This window comes from Petaurus breviceps, unplaced genomic scaffold (assembly GCF_028583685.1).
Source record: "Petaurus breviceps papuanus isolate PSGF00001 unplaced genomic scaffold, PetGlider_PUasm1.0 90804, whole genome shotgun sequence".
Classification (NCBI taxonomy): domain Eukaryota; kingdom Metazoa; phylum Chordata; class Mammalia; order Diprotodontia; family Petauridae; genus Petaurus; species Petaurus breviceps.
The window spans coordinates 11,600,712-11,619,115 of record NW_027187348.1 but is presented as its reverse complement, the minus strand read 5'-3'; the positions used below and the strand labels follow the sequence as shown (position 1 = coordinate 11,619,115).

The following is an 18,404-nucleotide window of genomic DNA, read 5'->3' as shown; positions in this document are numbered from 1 at the left end:
TTGCATTCCCAGTGCACAATGCTTTGCACACAGTAGGTGCTTAATAAATGGTTATTGATCAACAGCATTCTGCCCTGTTCTTTTTTCCCCTAGGTAGTACCCTAAGTTTGAGGCCTTTTAATTTTTTTTTCCCTAAACAAAATGTTGTTATTCCATTTCTCATTTCCTCAAGGCCCGCCTAGATTCTAGTTACAGTTTCATCTCTAACTACCTTTGGTTAAGAAATTTCACCTCCTTGTACCTCATTCTCTCATCTACATAATATAGAAAAATTTCCCCTCCTCCTGTCTTTAACTTTCATTTAGCTCACTGTAGCGGCAAGCACCCCAGCGTCCCCAGGGTTGCTGCCAACACAGGTTCTTGGATCTGCTTTGATAAAGGAAAGCAACTCAAAATGGGTTAACAAGCTTACTTTAATCAGTCAAATATGTACCATTTACCTAGTTTAGGGGGAAAAGGTCAGCACCCTGAACTTCAGAGTATACAGACAGAATTATCAAGACAGAAACAGATCAAGTAGACAGTTTTCCAAACTGTGCAACCATTACATCCATACCAAATCAACATCTGGGTTTTTCAAAGCCGGGGGGCTCTCAGCAACGGCTTCCCAGAGTCTCATCTGATCAAATCACAGAACACTTCTCAAAGTGAGCCCCAAAACAAAGCTACACATCAGGGCTTATATAGCCTTCTTCTGGCTCAGAGAATGTAACAACCTTATTGACCCACTGGCCAATCAAAAAGTATCTACTGAAAAACAAGCCTCCCACCCCAGGCTCTAGGTGCGCTTTAGCCTAGGGGCAGAGAAGATCTTGAAAATTTACATTCCCATTACACTCACTAAATATTTCTAAGCAAAGCTGATAAAAACCTGGGGTTAGGCATGCTTGAACTTTGTAGCAATGATGTTTTGGCAAATGGCATTATCATGAAAAGTCATACTACCAATCTGTGCTCCATATTTTAAAAAGCAGAGCAAATGGTGTGGGTGTTAAACTTGGTTAAATACTTCTTGAAAGAAGATTCAAGATCTTTCTAGAGACTGTTCCTCCTGAAGGCATGAAGATAGAATCATTGTCTATATTAGGCCAGATTAATAAACAACAATCAATCAAGTAATAAGCATTTATTAACACGTATATTATGTGCCAGATACAATGATAATAACTCACATTTATATAGCATTTAGATGTTAGCAAAGCCTTTACATACATCTCATCTGAGCCTTCCAACAACCCTATGAGGTATTTATTGAAGGTATTATTGACTCCATTTTACAGATGATACCAAGGACACTCAGAGAATTCAAGGCCACAGAGCTATAATCAGAAGTGAGATTTGAACCCAGATCTTCCAACTTCAAATTCAGCACCTCAGCAAGGATGCTATGCTTCCTTTCTCCATAGAAACAATATTTAAAGTCATGAAACAAGTTGCCAAGTTTATTAGAACCATTATATTGAGATTTTGGCACAATGAAGCAGTCTCCTAACTGGAGGTTCAGAGTATATGTAGGATGCCAAGAAAAAATCCACTCTCACACAAAAAATGAACCAAATAACTGGGTTTAAAAAACAAATAGCAAAAGCAGGAAACAGGAAGACACAGGACTAACACAGGATCAGGGTGATAAAAATAATGCTTTACATTTAAGGCTTGCAAAGCACTCTACATATTTCAATAACATGCTTCTGAGTCATTCACATGAGGAAAGTGGCCACCCCTGGGGAAAATAAGGCAAGGCATTATATTCAATGCTTCTTATCAACACAGGTACTGAACCAATATCAAGGCAACCACCAGAAAATCCTTAATGGAGACATTACTCAGGTAACAAAGAACGAGGTCATGCTTGTTTCTACTCTAGGAAAGTGAAACATGCTACTTGCACAAGCCCTTGAGATGTCAATGTTTTTTATGTAGGCGCAGTAAATTATTTATAAAATCTCCGGTATGTATAATTATCCTCATTTCACAGATGGGAAACAGATGCAAACAAGCAAAGCAACCAGACCAGAACTGGGAGAGTCTTATGACTAGGAGTTTATACAATTAATAATTTGCTGTGGCCTTGAGGAAAGTGGGGTCTGTCAGAGTTTTGGAGATGCTATTATACTGTTTTGGGAGAGTTTGTTATTGGTAGGTGACCTACATTAGTGGAGGGCATTCCCACAACTGGGGATCCCCATGCTGAGGAAATCACAGATCCATAATATATTCATGTCATCTATGTAACTCCCAGGCAGCAAATGGGTATAAGTGCTCCCGGATGAATCCACAGGACCAGATTATCTGGTTAGAGCACAGCAGAAAATCTCCCACAACCCACTCAATAATCTGACATAATTGATTGAGGGTGACCACAAAAGAGAGTACAGAGGTCTTTCTCTTTCCCATTTTCCTCTCTGTACCTCTGTCATCCACTCTTCTCCTTGAAGAGCTACTCTTTAAGCTTCCATTTTGAGGAAGGCCCCAGGCTAGGCATCCTTTTTTGCTCTCTTGGCTCTGTTCCTGACTCTCCACCATGTTCCAGCTGGCTCCTTACCCTGCAAGGTGCCTTTGACCCACCAGTTCCATGCAGAGCCCCATTGTTAGGTTCCTCACAGAATCTCTATTTTACAAAAGGGCCCAGGCTAGCTCTTCTTTAATCCTTTCCCAGCTCCACTGCTGACTTTGTGGACTTAACCACCACGTTCCCACTTGGGGCCCCTTTTTTTCTCTGCTATCCTCCAGATTTACAGCTTCCTTTTATGTGTTGTTTTCTACCATTGGACTATAAGCTCCTTGAGAACTTGAGGGACTACCTTTCTTTTTTCCTTGTATTTCCTAGCACTTAACACAATGCCTGGTAAGTAGTAAGTACTTGATAAATGCTTGTTGACTCAACTTCATTTCTGGAGAGGAAACCTTTGATTGATGGTCACCACATATGTAATAGCTAAGGTACCCAAGCCAATCTAACCCCACAGCACCTGTAAACCAAACCATGCACTTACAGGATTGCAGCAAAGAAGCCCTACCTCCTATTTCCCATCACCACAATTCTTCATCAGTTTACATAACTGGAAACGATCTTGCTATATCTATCAATCTGTCTTTTGTACTTCTGAATGAGGCTTGCCCTCGATTGTCTTTCTCAAAGAGAAATGACAAGGAATTTTGTTTATGCCATTTTTGGCACCAAAATAATTTCCCTTCAAGTCAAATTTTCCCTTCCAACAAAATCCAAACAGAAGCTAAACAACATAGTAACTGCAGAGACAGAAAATTTAAGTTATCCTTTCAATCCAACTTGTCCACTTCCTTTTTTTGGATTTTGCCAGTTCATATATGTCTGTCCACATGTCTAGCCATCAAGAAAGGACTAAATTCATAGAATTACAGATTAGAATTGGAAGGGACTTCAATGATCATTAAGCCCAATCCCTCTATTTGATAGATGGGGATATTGAAGTCTTGGGAGATTAAATGACTTGCTGAGCATCACAGTTATTAAGTATTAAGATGGGATTTGAATACAGGTCATCCTGTCTCCAAGGCTAGGTTCTATCCACTATTCTGTTCTGTCTAGGTCAGTCCCTATGATCGATTTGTCTTGTAAGCAGGCAGTGTATTACTAGTTTTTAATAAATAGGTCATGAGAGTCACATCAAAAAGGAACAACCATGTGGGAAGCACAGATTATGGAATTTTGGAGCTGAAAAGGGAGACTTGAGTAATCAACGTATACCACTCCAGAAAATAGTCACTCCTATTAGTGCAGGAGGGAAAAAAATGGGCTTCTTCCTTAGTTTTCTTATGAAATAATCTTTGGAATTTAAAGTAGTTACACATACTAGTGATTATATCAATCCTTCATAAGTCCCTCCCCTCAATATTACAGGCTAATTTTCCTAAGGAAAAAAGCCTCTTCACTCCCAATGAATTAAATTTATTTGCTTCATATTTAATAGAGAAAAGTTCTTCTGAGTTGGGGAGCAGATGATGGATATTTGCCATCTGAACTCAGGTCTGAATCTTCATCCTTAGGTTTTTCTTCCTTCCATCTTCCTAAATTTACTTATAAGCATAATTTGAGGGATGGGGGGGGGAGGTAGAGCAGCTCAGTGGATAGACTGCAGGGCTTGAAGTCAGGAAGACTCCTTTTCTTGATCTGGCCTCAGACACTAACTGTGTGACCCTGGGCACTGTTGGCTCAGTTTCCTCATCTATAATATGAACTGGAGAAGGAAATGGCAAACCACTCCAGTATCCTTGCAAAGAAAACACCAAATGGGGTCACAAAGATTGAAACACCACTGGACAACAACAAACCATTTTTTTAAAGAAAGAATAAGGACAATAGATAAACAAAGTTAAAATGGTAGAACATTTGTTAGAAGTCAGAAACCCCAAATTATTTTACTTCCCTGGGCTAATCCATCTATAGAAAAGGTCATGTTCTTGGAAGCTATTAGATTTCTTAGAGAACTACTATAGAAATTTGAAGTTTCATTATCATAACAAGTTGGCATATAAGGTCCCTTGGACTTAATCTCTGCTTATTTGTTTTTTTGGTCCAGGTCAGTGATTTCATGGCTGTTGGGAGTTCCAGTGAGGAAATTTCCTCTACCAATGTAGAGCATGACTTAGCCTGCAACTTATAGTCTTAGGGAGTTGCCTATGATACTGAGAGGCACTGAGAGAGATTTATCCAGTGTCACACAATCACTACCAGAGAGGAACTTGAACCCAGGATGCCCTGACTCCAGGGAAAGCTCTCTATCTATCCACTGTACCACACTGTCCCTTTCTTAAGCTCAATTAAAATATATTCCCCTGTCCATAATCTACATTTCTACCCAAAACAGGGCCAAATCTAGGAACTTACTCAATTAGGGATTTACTTTGTCCTCCGTTGAAATAATTTCATTGTTATTCAGTTGTTTCGGTCATGTCTGACTCTTTGTGACCTCTTTTAGGGAGATTTTCTCGGAATCGATACTTAAGTGGTTTACCATCTCCTTCCCCAGATCATTTTTACAGATGAAGAAATAAGGCAAACAAGGCTAAGTGACTTGCTTAGGGTCACACAGCCAGTAAGTGTCTGAACTCATGTCTTCCTGACTTCAGGCACTAGCTAGCTGCCCCAGTAATATTTCACTAAGTGATAAATAACTGAAATGGCAACAAGTAGTGTGTCATCATTGTGGAAAATAGTATTAGAAGTCAAAATAACTTGGGTAGGCTGGATAAATAGTGAGAAATAAGGAGTCCATAAAACAATGAACAAGTGTAAAGCAGTATGCTTCTGAAAGGAAACAATGGAAGGAATGCACGTAAGGAGTGGTTGGTGGCATGTAAACACAGCTCCAAATAATCCATGATTTTCACATTTTGTTAAAGCAAGTATGACTGGGGTACATATGTGGGCAGAGATGGCCAAGGACAAAATGCTGAGAAAGATGGGTCTGTCTTTGAGAATCTTCCTTCCCTCTCTAATACTGACTGAAGGACCCCTATTTAATGGGATCAGAACTAGATGGAATCTTACAGATCTTAAAAGATCCAACACTATATTTTACATGCGGCCTAGAAAGGTCAAATGCTTCTCCCAGGGTCTCAGAGGTGATAAGCAGTGTAGGCAGGATTCACCCCTACAGTCAACATTTTCTCTACCACACCACATTGTTGTCATTATTGTTGTCTGTCCTTCTCTAAGAGGACCAACATCACAAGGGTGATGGCTTAACTGTTGAGTGCATTGGATTTAAGTGAGGAGGAGCTGTACAAAGTCATTTCTCCCCCTCCCCCTCCCGCATGGGTACTAGGAGACACAAGTGTGTGTGTGCACATGCATGCAGATAGTGTCTTCTAGAGAAAGAACTGATAAATAGAAGTATGTATAGAATGATTTTACATGACAACTTTATTATATATTTAAAAGGAATAGCAAGTTGTCCATAATAGATTTGCAGTTTCACATGAAATCATCTTTTTTTTTTTTTAAGCAATTGGGGTTAAGTAACTTGCTCAAGGTTACACGGCCAGTTATTTCTGGGTGTGGTGCTGAGTATCTGAGCCCAGATTTGATCCAGGTCATCCCGACACTAGAGCCAGTGCTCTTACTCGCTGAGCCACCTGGCCGCCCCTAAGCAATTGGGGTTAAGTAACTTGCTCAAGGTTACACAGCCAGGTGTTTCTGGGTGGGTGCTAAGTGTCTGTGCAATCGTCTTTTTATTCAACTATGTTGTGGAAATGCTTATTTTATTTCATAAATTAAAAATAAAATAAATTATTTTTTTTAAATAAGGGAAAGTACAGCCCCAGTAGGTACTATAAAAGACAATATAGTCTTTAAGAGGCAGCTAAGAGGTATGTGTGTCACTTACTAGATATGTTTTCTTGAGCGAGGCATTTCCCTTTGTAGGACCTCAGTTTTCTCATCTATCAAAATGAGGAGCTGGACTGGGGGAATCTCTAAATCTTAAAATGCCCTATATATAACCAGTATAGAAACCTCATGAAGCTCCTTCTCTGGGAGAACTGTTGCCCCAGCAACAACTAACATCTCCCCTTGTCTTCTACACATGCCCCTTAGGCATGTGACATTTCTGTGACATCTCCTCTTTGGTTGGTTGATGCTTTCCCCCTGCAAAACTTCTTTCTGCTACTATTGCTCCTATGCCCTAGATGTTCATTTTAATCAGATTTTACCTCTATAAAAATATTAGGGCTGATGGAAGGGATGATACCATGTGAGTTACCTTGGCCCTAGTATCCTATTATGGATGCCCCTGAGTCAATGAAATGTTATTTATACAAAGGATGATTTTCAATCCCCACTGACAACTGAAGAGGAATAAATTGGGTTTAAGATGCAGCATGGGGAGAGATGGGTGAAATAAATATTTCCAGGTTCTAGGTATTAGCCTGAATCAGATCTACTATGTTAGCTAGGCTGTGTTAAGTGTATCATTCTTTTTGCTTTCCTGGAGAGAATAAATTTCATTCCATGCTTCCACAGAACTATAGAGTGCCTGCCTCCTTTAAGTGAAAAAGACGGCTCTAAATTTGCCTTTTTCCATCAAATGTGATTTTTCAGCCAAATGATGTTCCCTGGCCACCCTCAATCATATTATTGTCACACTAATTCACTTTCTGCCTCAGCTGAAGGTGGAATTTATTTGCCTAAAGCAGATTTTTTTGGTGGTAGTGGTAGGGGGAGAGAGGAGAGAAAGAAGCCGAGAAAGAGAACAAAGAAGATAATAGATGTGAATAAAAAGAATCATTAATTTTCATAAACCAATGAAAAATTTCACTGCTTGCAGTAAGGCTTTTTTTTAACTTGTTCTCAATCTACACAAAGCAGACCTTGCCAATCCCAAGTATTTAAATGGCCCTTTGGACACAATTTTAATGTGAAATTATAGTTTAAATTTCACACTCTGAACATCAATTAATATTTTATGATAATAGGCAAGTTCAACGAAAAATATAGCTTTTAAGAAAATTCATAATAATTCAATGATGCTAATCTTGGTGGGATTCTGAAACTGTACCTACCTAATGACTGCAATGACTACTTCTGGCTAATGAATATTAAAAGAATCAGTACAAATTTAAATAAGCATGTATGGAAAGCTGTTATTATTTCAAGCAAAATGAAAGCAGATGGGAGAGACTGACACACATTTATTCAGCTATGTGTCTGCCTTACATTTAATCTTTTATGAATGGCTGGTCACAGATGGTGACGGAATTCAGGAATGTGGTGTAGCTGCAGCAACCACTTCATCCCTTTTTGCTCTAATGTATTATGTCACTTACTATTCTGCAGCCCTTCCCATTTGGCAGGCAATACAAAATGTCACTAGAAAGGAAAGAAGCCATAGAGAAAAACAATGCTCTCTTTCCCTTATTTAAAAAATAAGGTACCTCTTTATCAAACCAAGTCAAAGGATCTTCCTTATTCATTAATAACCTATCAATTACTCTATAACCCTCACTAAATCCAATCCATTTTGGGTTTGGCACTGTTCTCTCACATTCACACAAATGACAGGATGATGAAATGAAGACAAACTCAGAGGAGATAAATGGATTACACTGACTTCTGGCAGTGATTCTCTCATCTCACTACCAGACACAGAATTAGATATGGATTATGCGAAAGCAAACAAGAAAAGGTATTGACACAGTAGCCTTTTCTGTGAAACCTTGAAGTGTGCCCAGCTCCATAGAAATCTGACATTGTGCTTGCATTCAACTCTGGAATCCCATTTCCAGATTCCATGCCTGATGTTCAGATTAGTCGAGTACTATCTCTGAAGTCTCTGTACCTCCACCTTCAGTCTCTCCTGAGTATGGGGCCCATCTGACTCAAAACTTGCAAGGATAAGGATAAGGAACTTTTCCTTCACATACCAAGGGTGAAATACTTTCTCTGATATGATTTAGAAAAGTTAAAATTACTTATGACATTCCCCCTCATTTAGCCACAGGTTTTCAATATGAATAATGGAACATTTTGTTTCTCTCTCTTTTTTTTTAAAAAAGACAACTTTTATATATTATACTTTATTTTCATCAATTACCACGTCCATCTTTAAACATCAAAAAAAAATACTTTCCCCATCTTAATTTGCTTATGTTCATTTGCTTAATGCTTAAAACAAAATTATACCAATTTTTATTTGCCATGTTCATCTCTAAAATATTACCACATACATGGGAGCAAAAAGGGAAAAAAATGTGATGTACAATACTTCATAAACACACACAGAGATTGTTTCAGTAAAAGAGAACAGTTCACTGTTGGACCTCTGGTTTAAAAATTTTACTAGGGAGTAAAAATTCTCAATCCTAGCACTCAAATCAAAGAATTTCCTTTGGTTTTTCCTTTCTAGAACATAGAGAAAATACCATTCCATAGCAGTGGGATCCCTAATAAAAATCAATAGTGCAAATCAATATTATACTTTTGCCTTTCCATTTTAGTCATTGAAGTTATGCAATTAAAAAAAAACCTGTTTGATTATATTATCAGAGTTATTTGGAATTATTCAATATTCATTTCTGGAGTGGAAGTCCTTGATGGATATAGTCTAGATGCTTTCCTTTTCTTTTTAGCTATTGAACTACACTTTTCCTTAAGGGACAAATTACATTCTAGATTGTTGACTCTCTGGGCAGGAACACTAAGTCTTATGTGGCACTTTCCTGATTAGTGTTCAGGGAATGCCATGTGAATAATATTGCCCTGACCATTTATAGGTCTCCTGGTTAGCATTTTTCTAGTCCCACACATATTTGAATAAATACTAACAGGGTCAGACTTGAAAACAAAATGTCACCTCCTGCACTTGATGACAGAGACAGCAAAGTGTCCACCATAAGATATATCTTTGTGAGCACTCTGGCCTAGGATATACTTGGGTTGTTCTCGTTCAGTCATTGTTTCAGTTGTGCCCTACTCTTTGTGACCCCATTTGGGGTTTTCTTGGCAGAGATACTGGAGTGGTTTGCCATTTCCTTCTCCAGCTCATTTTACAGATGAGGAAACTAAGGCAAGCAGGGCTAAGTGTCCAGGGTCACATAGCTAGTAAGCATCTGAGGCCAGATTTGAACTCAGGAAGATTAGTCTTCCTGACTCCATGCCCTGGACTCTGTCCAGATTTGGGTTACCTGAATACAAAGAAAGATATATCCTAGGGGCCGCTAGGTGGCACAGTGAATAGAGCACCGGCCCTGGAGTCAGGAGGACCTGAGTTCAAATCCGACCTCAGACACTTGACACACTAGCCGTGTGACTTTGGGCAAGTCACTTAACGCCAATTGCCCTCCAAAAAGCAAAAAAAAAAAAAAAAAAGATATATCCTAGGAACCCAAAACCTAATACTAGAGTTTTGATTCTATGCTATGATCCATACCCAGAATAATGCTCACAAATCCAAAGTTAATTTAACTTTTAATAAGTTGTAGTTTAGTATATTACAACTAATGCTTGGAAATGTTAAAATAGAGTTTTAAAATACATAAAATTTCAAACCTATGTTACACTGTAACTTCACTAGAACACAATTCTCAGAGAAAAATATACAAACATATCAAAAGCACATTATTAGAGGAAAGTTTAAAAGGAGATCGAAGGATCACAGATCTATAGCTGGAAGTCTCCTTAAAAGTCATTTTGTTTAGTTCCCTCATTTTACAGCAGGAAAACTTAAGCTCAGAGATGTTCCTTATAGTCAATTTAATTCAATTAGATAAAAATTTATCATATAGGTACATTGGGGGTGGGGGGATATAGAACAGCTAGATGGCACAGGGAACACAGCACAGGGCTTGACACTTACTAGCTGTGTGACCCTGGGCAAATCACTTAACCTTGTTAGTCTCATTTTTCTCATCTGTAAAATGAACTGGAGAAGAAAATGGCAAACCACTTCAGAGTCTTTGTTAAAAAAATACTAAATAGTAAAGCGCCGGCCCCAGAGTCAGGAGGACCCCAGTTCGGTTCCGGCCTCAGACACTTAACACCCACACACATACAAAAAAACTAGCTGTGTAACGTTGGGCAACTTACTTAACCCCAATTGCCCTCCAAAAAGGCCCCCAAAAAAATCCTAAATAGGGTAACAAACGGATGACTGAAATGACTGAACAAAACAAAACAAAAATGTGCAGGGAAATGTGCTAAGCAATGGAGATACAACTAGGAAAAGCAAGGGTAGCTGGGACCTCTGGGAACTTACAATCTAATGGGGGAAGAAAATATGCAAAAGGAAGCAGAAGAGGTGGGGGCATAGGGAGAAAAGGCACCCATTATATTCCATCTAAGTACTAACCATAATCTAGTTTATACCATATTTAGCTGCATATTTGTTGACCACCTCCTAATAGACATAAGCTTTGGAGGGTAAGAAGTGTGTCTCCCTCAGTGCCTAGCTCAGTGAATTGCACATAGGAGGAGTTTAATAGATGTTTGTTAAATATTGAGTGAATTAATAATTCCATGGGTATTTAATATCCAGAATTTTACAGACTCAGTGGTTTTAAGTAATATGTATTTACTTTCTTTTTTTTCCCCAGAGGGCAATTGGGGTTAAGTGACTTGCTCAAGGTCACATAGCTAGTTGTGTGTGTGTGTGTGTGTGTGTAAGTGTCTGAGGCCGGATTTGAACTCAGGTCCTCCTGACTCCAGGGCCAGTGCTCTATTCACTGTGCCACCTAGCTGCCCTGATGTATTTACTTTCTAAAAATAATAATATAGTACTTCAAAGTTTGAATGGCATTTTACATATCAATCTCATTACATATATTATCTCATTTGATCCACAACTTTGAGGTGGTTTATATTATTATTCCATATTAAATGTGAGGAAAGTGGACCTGAAAGAGGTTAAGTGACTTGCCCAAGGTGACATAGCTAGTGAGTGTCTGAGGCAGGATTTTAACTCAAGTCTTCTTCAATCCAAGTCCAGCACTCTATCTCTTACACCACTTACCTGTCTCCACATAGTAAATCAATATTTCTTGAATAAATATATGAGTTTATCTGGACTTCTCTTTGAAATCATTTTACCTTCAAAATGAAAATCTAGCCCAGGAAATGGGAGTCAAAGGGAAAGTATACATAACAGGGTTACAAAATATGTCATACTTTCTCAATCATTCCCACAACCCAACTAAGAAAGAGCTAATTTCTGGTGCCTTTCCTATCTGTCTACCTCAAGAAAAAAAAATCACAACATATGGATGGTTCTGGAAACTAACCAACAATTTACATTCCTCATCCTCCCTATAGACCTCTCTTAATCTCTTTCATAGGAGTACTTAGGATAACTATAATGCTAACTTCCACCTACAAAGTACCAAATTAAAATGTACTGTAATAAGTATAATTATAAAATATAAAATAGTATTATATCTGTAATTATGAAAACTTTCAATATGATATCATAAAACTCTCGGTTATAAAATGATTATGATCATTTTGTGTGAGACATTCTCTAAATAATTTAAAGAAATAATCCAGTCCTCATACTTACTATTGTTTATAAGACTTCGTATAACATGTCTTTATTTTCACAAATTTTGTTGAATATAAATAATATCTTATTGAAATAAATTGTAAGTTGGAAGATGTTTAACATAATCATATGTAAACTTGATTTCAATCTTGGACTTCTAAAATTTGAACAAAAATATTTGGTTGAACACCAGACAAACACAGTCATAAACTGACTTCCACATCTAGGTGATTTCTCAAGTTTTATTTAAAACAAAAATAAAGTGAAAATTATTTACTTCTTAAAGCACCATTGAAGAATTTTTAGTGCCAAACCCCTTGGATTATCTATCATCGTCAATGAGAACCTCTGATCTAGTCCAAATGCTTCCTTTTACAAATGAGGGAACTGAGTTCTAGGGAAGTAAAGTCATTTTCCCAAGGTCTCTATGTAAAGAATGGGAGACAGAACACAGGGTTAGAAGTCAGGGCCCATGACTATTCCACCTTCAACAAACTTTGTGGTCCCTGGGCAAGTCACTCAACATCCTGGGCTTTAGCTGTCTCATCTCTTAAATGAAGAAAAATAACATTTTCTCCCTAATTACAGGGTAGTTGGGAGACTCAAAAGACATCATGTATATGAAAGCACATTGGAAAATATGCAGATTAGTATGCATATAGTAATTATGTGGAGTAAGTGGAAAGGGGGCTGCCATCACAGATTGTGAGATGGACTCAGAAATCTACTTAGATCACTCTAAGCTAACAAGTATCAAAACATATGGTACAGCATTGTCTATGATTAGGAGATAACTTGCTTATCAGCTTTAGATATATCCCTATATCATTATCAGAGCACAGCTACCCTAAGTCATAGCTCAGGTAAGATAAGTCATAATCCTAGCAATTTTATGCTATTGTACCATGATGTTATAAAGCCAGAGGAGCACAATAACATGGATTCAAGAAAAAAGAGAGCTGGAGAACCAAAATGTCTAAATATTTCTCTGACAATGTTCAGGGGACATTGCCATCAGTTAAACTAGCTGATGTAAGTATTCTGAAATCTATGGCAGCTTAATTTAAAAAGAGTAGTTACTAAATTCTAAGACAAATTGTTAAATGAAAGGTCTATGGTGGATAGAGTGATAAACTTGGTGTGAAGAAGACTAGGGTTTGAAGTCTGTCCTAGACAGGTACTAACTGTGTGATCCTGGGCAAGTCACTTTACTTTGCTTGGCCTCACTTTCTTCATTTCTAGATTCAGATCTCTAAGGTCCCATTCAACGCTAAATCTATGCTTCTTTGTTTTTATAAGAGAGATGTGTGTAGTGATCATATAGCCAGAATGAATTTAAAGTGTCAGAATCTCAGGCGCCATTTTGTCCATACTATACTTGAACAAAATTCTTCTCCATAACATGCATGACAACTGGCCATCCAAACTTTGCCTGAAGACCTCCAGGGAAACTTCTACCTCTCCTTCATGGCATCTCAACTAAGCACTTTTTTTTTTTTGGAGGGCAACTGGGGTTGAGAGACTTGCCCAAGGTCACACAGCTAGTTTATTTTTTTCTGTTAAGTGTCTCAGGCCATATTTGAACTCAGGTCCTCCTGACTCCAGGGCCAGTGCTCCATTCACTGCGCCACCTAGCCACCCCTTCAACTAAGCACTTTTGAGGTAGCATAATTGTTAGAATGTCCTTACAATAAGCCTAAATTAGTCTTTTTGTATTTCCAACCCATTGTTCCTAATTCTGAACTTTTGGGACCAAGCAGAACAAACACAATCTTTCATCCACACAAAGAACCCTCAGATACTTAAAGCGAACTCTCATGAATTTCACTCCCTCTGCCATTTGTGTGCTCTTTTCCAGGCTAACCTATTCCCAATCCTTTAGCTAGTCTTCAAATGGTATGATCTCAAAGTCCTTCACCATCCTTGCCCTCTTCCAGATGTTACCCAGCTTATCAATATCCATCCTAAAATAGCTAAACTAAATACTACAGATGCATTCTTCCTGAGGCAGAGTACAGTGGGATTATCAACACTTGGACACTGCCTTTCTTAATGCAACTTGACATTTAATTAACTTTTGGAGGGCCCCAGCACTTTGACACATATTGAACTTGCAGTTCACTAAAATCCATAGTACCTCTTCAAGTGAATTGCTTTCTAGACACATTTTTTCCATCTTATATTTGGGAAGTTGAATTTTTTAACCAAGAGTGTGAATTTACATTTACCTTTTTGAAATTTAATCTCATTAGATATGTCTTAACATTCTAAGTTGTTAAGAAGGCTTTTGGATCTTGACTAGGTAAACCAACATGTTACCTATTTCTCCTATCTTTTTGTAATCTGTAAATTTAATAAGCATGACATCAATGACTTTATTAAGTAAAGGCATTGACAAAACATGATTCTATGATATTATTTTAAAGAGCATGGAACTAAGCATAAAGGTCATAATGGGCAAAAACAAGCTCCTTCCAAACTGACATCATAAGAGGTGTGCTAAAGCTAACTTAGGCTGGCGAGAGCAAATGGTTAAATTTTCATCGTGAGCAATTAAGCCTCAGAACCTCAACAAACAACTAATGAAGAGCAACTAATGAAGAGAAAGGTGACTCCCCTGTCTGTTTTGAAAACCCACAAAGCATAAGAGGTGAGTAGTTTTGGAAATTAACTGACAAGGTAATTCCCACAAGTCCATAAATTGTGGCAAATAGGTAGAAAGTTGAATGAACAAAAGGGGTAAAGGAAAGGAGTAGAGAGAAGGAACAAATTCAAGATTTCCGACGAAAAGCAATGTAAGCAAATGCCGGAAGTGTTGTGGGGAAAGAAGCAGGTAGGTGGAACAGTGGACAGAATGCCAGAAGATCAAGGTCTGGTTTCGGGGCACAGTCAAAACTTTGTGACAATGTTTCACTTACTGCCTCGAGTACCAGTTGGCTTTTAAGTTATGAAAGATGGAGCTAGTCCACCTGTGATTGACATGACTATCTGCCAGTGGGACAGGTTTGTCCCTTCATCCTCAAGGGCAGTTACGTCATAGCTAGTTGAAAAACATGGCAGTGTGAGTCATTGGAGGCTTAAGGAAGATTTAAAACATGTTTCTTTTTGTTTGTTGGTATGAATATATTACTCTATTGCATCAACCTTAGAAAAAAATGATACATTTTTCTTGTAGGAAAAATGCTGCAAAGTTTTCATCCCAAAATATATTATTTCCTCCCCAGTCACCAAATGCCTCAGGGTTAAATATGAAGAAAATAGCTTCTTCAATAGCTAAATGACTCCTGGTATTTAATTCTAGTGATTTTATCCACACCTACAGTTATGGAATGTGTTTTTTTTTTAACAGTAGACAAACCCTAGTTATGTATAAGGATGACTTTTTCAGGAACTACTATGATTATTTCTCTCTCTTCCCTCTGGATATATCACATCTGGCAACAGTAAGTGGTGTTCTTGTACTATCTTAGAGACTTTTTGTCCTTAGCATTACTTTTGTAAAAGTAAGGAGATGTATTTTGATTTACTGGATTTAGTCTACATTCATTTAGTGACAATTGATGGGAAGTTGAAGTTAGGAGTCTAACTTGTTCTTTATGTGAAAGATTGGTGACTTGGGCCTGGTGGCCCCAGTTCCCTTGGTTCTTCTAACTTTGGCTATCATTTTGAAGCCTCTGATTTTCATGCTGCTCCTTCAAGTAAATTTAAAAAACTAATCAAGTACTGACTATGCACAGAACACAAAGTACAACAAGTTCTAGGGTAGAAGATAGTTTAGATAAGACAATCTTTGCCTTTGAGGAGCTTATACTAATAGGGTAATATGACATATACAAATAATATAAATACAGAACAATATATGATCCTATTTATAGATGACATTCTGGAATGCTACAAAAGGTCCTTGGTAAAATCTCTCTTGGAGAAGAGTGATTTAAAAAGTTCAGTGACCTGAAGGAGTGCAGACATCTGGCTCTACGTATGCTACAGAAGATCAGAAGTGTCCTTCCCAGGGAAAAAATGGTAGGAAGAAGAAAGCTGGCCATCAAAGTATTGTGGGGAAAGAGGCAGGTAGCTGGAACAGTGGACAGAATGCTGGACCTGTAGTTGGGAAAATCTGACTTCAAATTTGGTCTTGGACATTTACTAGCTATGTAACTGAGAAAGTCACTCAACCTCTGTTTGCCACAGTTTCTTTGTCTGTAAAACGGGAATAATCTACCTCTAAGGGTTATTGTTAGGGAAAAAATGAGGTGTTTTTCAAACTCTTAGAAAACCTTAAAATGATACATAAATGCAAGTTGTGATGATGATGATGATGATGATAGGGTGATTATATTGGGGACAAACCCTATGTTTGGATATTGTATATTTCTCACCTCTGATTAGTTTATCACACATCTCTCAAGGTCAAGTCATTGCTTCTCAGGAAGCTATGAACCTCACTTAAGAGACAACTGTTCAAGATCACCCCAAATTCCATGAAGGCAGAGACAGTGTTTTCCTTAAAATTTTCATCTTTCCCCTGGTGCTTGGCACAGTGAGCACTTACAAGTTGTGTTTCAATTAGAATCTAATTTCATAGACACTGAAATTCTGTAAAAATAAAATAAAACATAAACTAGGAGAATGTGAGAATGCAAACTACTGTAAAAAAAAAGCAACCTGTCTAGGATGATTATTTTTTGTTACTGTCACTGAGAGGATGACTATTCTAATGGCAATGCCTGTGACTGTGGAGCAACTCACTGCCATTGAGAGAACAGGAGTAGCTTACATTACATGTTCTTACAGTTTTGTAGAGGATCTAAGAGGATGAGTGAGGTAGGTGCCCATCTACAGTTGCACCCTGTGTAAATGTCTTAGTCAGGACTAGAACCCAGGTGTCTCCTGATTACAAGGGCAGGGCTCTTTCAACTATACCAGCCAGCCCCTCAAAATGAATTACAGTTTATAAATATCTGAATTTGAAGTCCCCGAGTAGTTTCATCGATGAAATATTTAATGGAGTTTTGCTATATATTGAACTTGTTCTAAAGAATAATGCTTCTTTGAAAGTTGTGGAAGATTTTCAAGATGCAAGAGATATTTCACTTATTTATACAAAACACCTTTACAAAATTCCACTCATAAATCTAGTATGCCATACATTAGTGTAAACCAATAGTTGTTCAAATTTGCTTATAAATCTAGTGTGCTACACATTCGTGTAAACCAGTAATTGTTCAAATATGGAGGCATATACTGAGTTAAAGTGTTCTTGTTAAGAGCTAGGCTATTTAAAATAAGAGTCAAAGAATTAAGCCTTCAGTCAGAATTATAGCCAACTTTTCTTTTATTCATATGTGGACTATGTACACATTGGTTTATTCATAGACATTAAAAATCTAGAATTTTAATCTAGGGCTTTCCAGTTGTCATCTGGTCTCTTGACTGCCTCCTTCCATTATTAATGTGTACTTGGGCAAGGCAAATTCCCTAGGGTGGTGGCTATGTTAGTGGAGAGAACTTAACATCAGCCTAAGCAAAAGTAAAAGCTGACTTGGTTACATGGGGGGAAATCCCCAACATATATTTTATATTCCAAAATTATGCATTAATGACTTTTGGATTATCCATATTTCCTCCCTTCAAGAGTTGACTACAATGGTCTAGTTATACAAATGGGTTTCCACGGGTCTTCTGTGATGTAATAGAACTTTGAGCTTATTAAGTGCACTTTGCCAAGAGACATTGATTTTACATTAAAAAGATATCTCTTGTAACTAAATGCAGCTCTTAAAAAAGACAGAATTTTTCCCTGAATAGTTTATCTCTCTCTATATAACATACCTTCAGACATGTGCTATCTCCTGTAACTTCCTTCAGAATGTCTTCTTTAAAATATATCCAAATCCTCCCTATCTCCCACTCCCAGTCTCCTGATCTTTCATAGTAGACTTTTGGTGGGTAACTCTTAAAATCTTCTGTACCACTAATAACACTTCTTATCACTTTCTCTTATACCCTAATCCTGCCATCCCAGGACCCACTACTCATCTGGCAGAAGTCACAGTAAAGGAAGCAATTTTACTATGTAACTATATATAACATACATATGAATGCATATATATATATATACAAAATGTGTAGGAAATATAACTATAGCTACATATTTATATAAAATTATATATACTATATACTAAAATGTCTCAACAGAATATGTAAGATCTATGAATGTAGATTTTTATATATTCTTAAAAAAAGGGGAAAGTTGGAGGGAATAACATTATAGAGACAGTGTTAGAGAGAGTGAAGGGCAAAAAAAGAAAAAGAGATGGATCAAGCTTAAGCCTAACCCTGGGTGCCTGAACTACTGCCACCCATTATACAAAAAAAATTATCACAAAA

At 37.6% G+C, this 18,404-nt stretch overlaps 1 protein-coding gene and 1 long non-coding RNA gene across 7 annotated transcripts in view; one reads left to right on the top strand and one right to left on the bottom strand.

Annotated features, from left to right (window-relative positions):
* Positions 1-18,404, bottom strand: part of ANKRD44 (ankyrin repeat domain 44) — a 366,132-nt gene that overhangs the window by 72,588 nt on the left and 275,140 nt on the right. The window lies entirely within an intron of this gene.
* Positions 13,599-18,404, top strand: part of LOC138147598 (uncharacterized) — a 34,141-nt gene continuing 29,335 nt past the window's right edge. Inside the window, exons 1-2 of the long non-coding RNA XR_011164860.1 lie at positions 13,599-15,457; positions 15,890-16,037. This is a non-coding gene — a long non-coding RNA (uncharacterized lncRNA). The remainder of the gene's footprint in view (positions 15,458-15,889; positions 16,038-18,404) is intronic.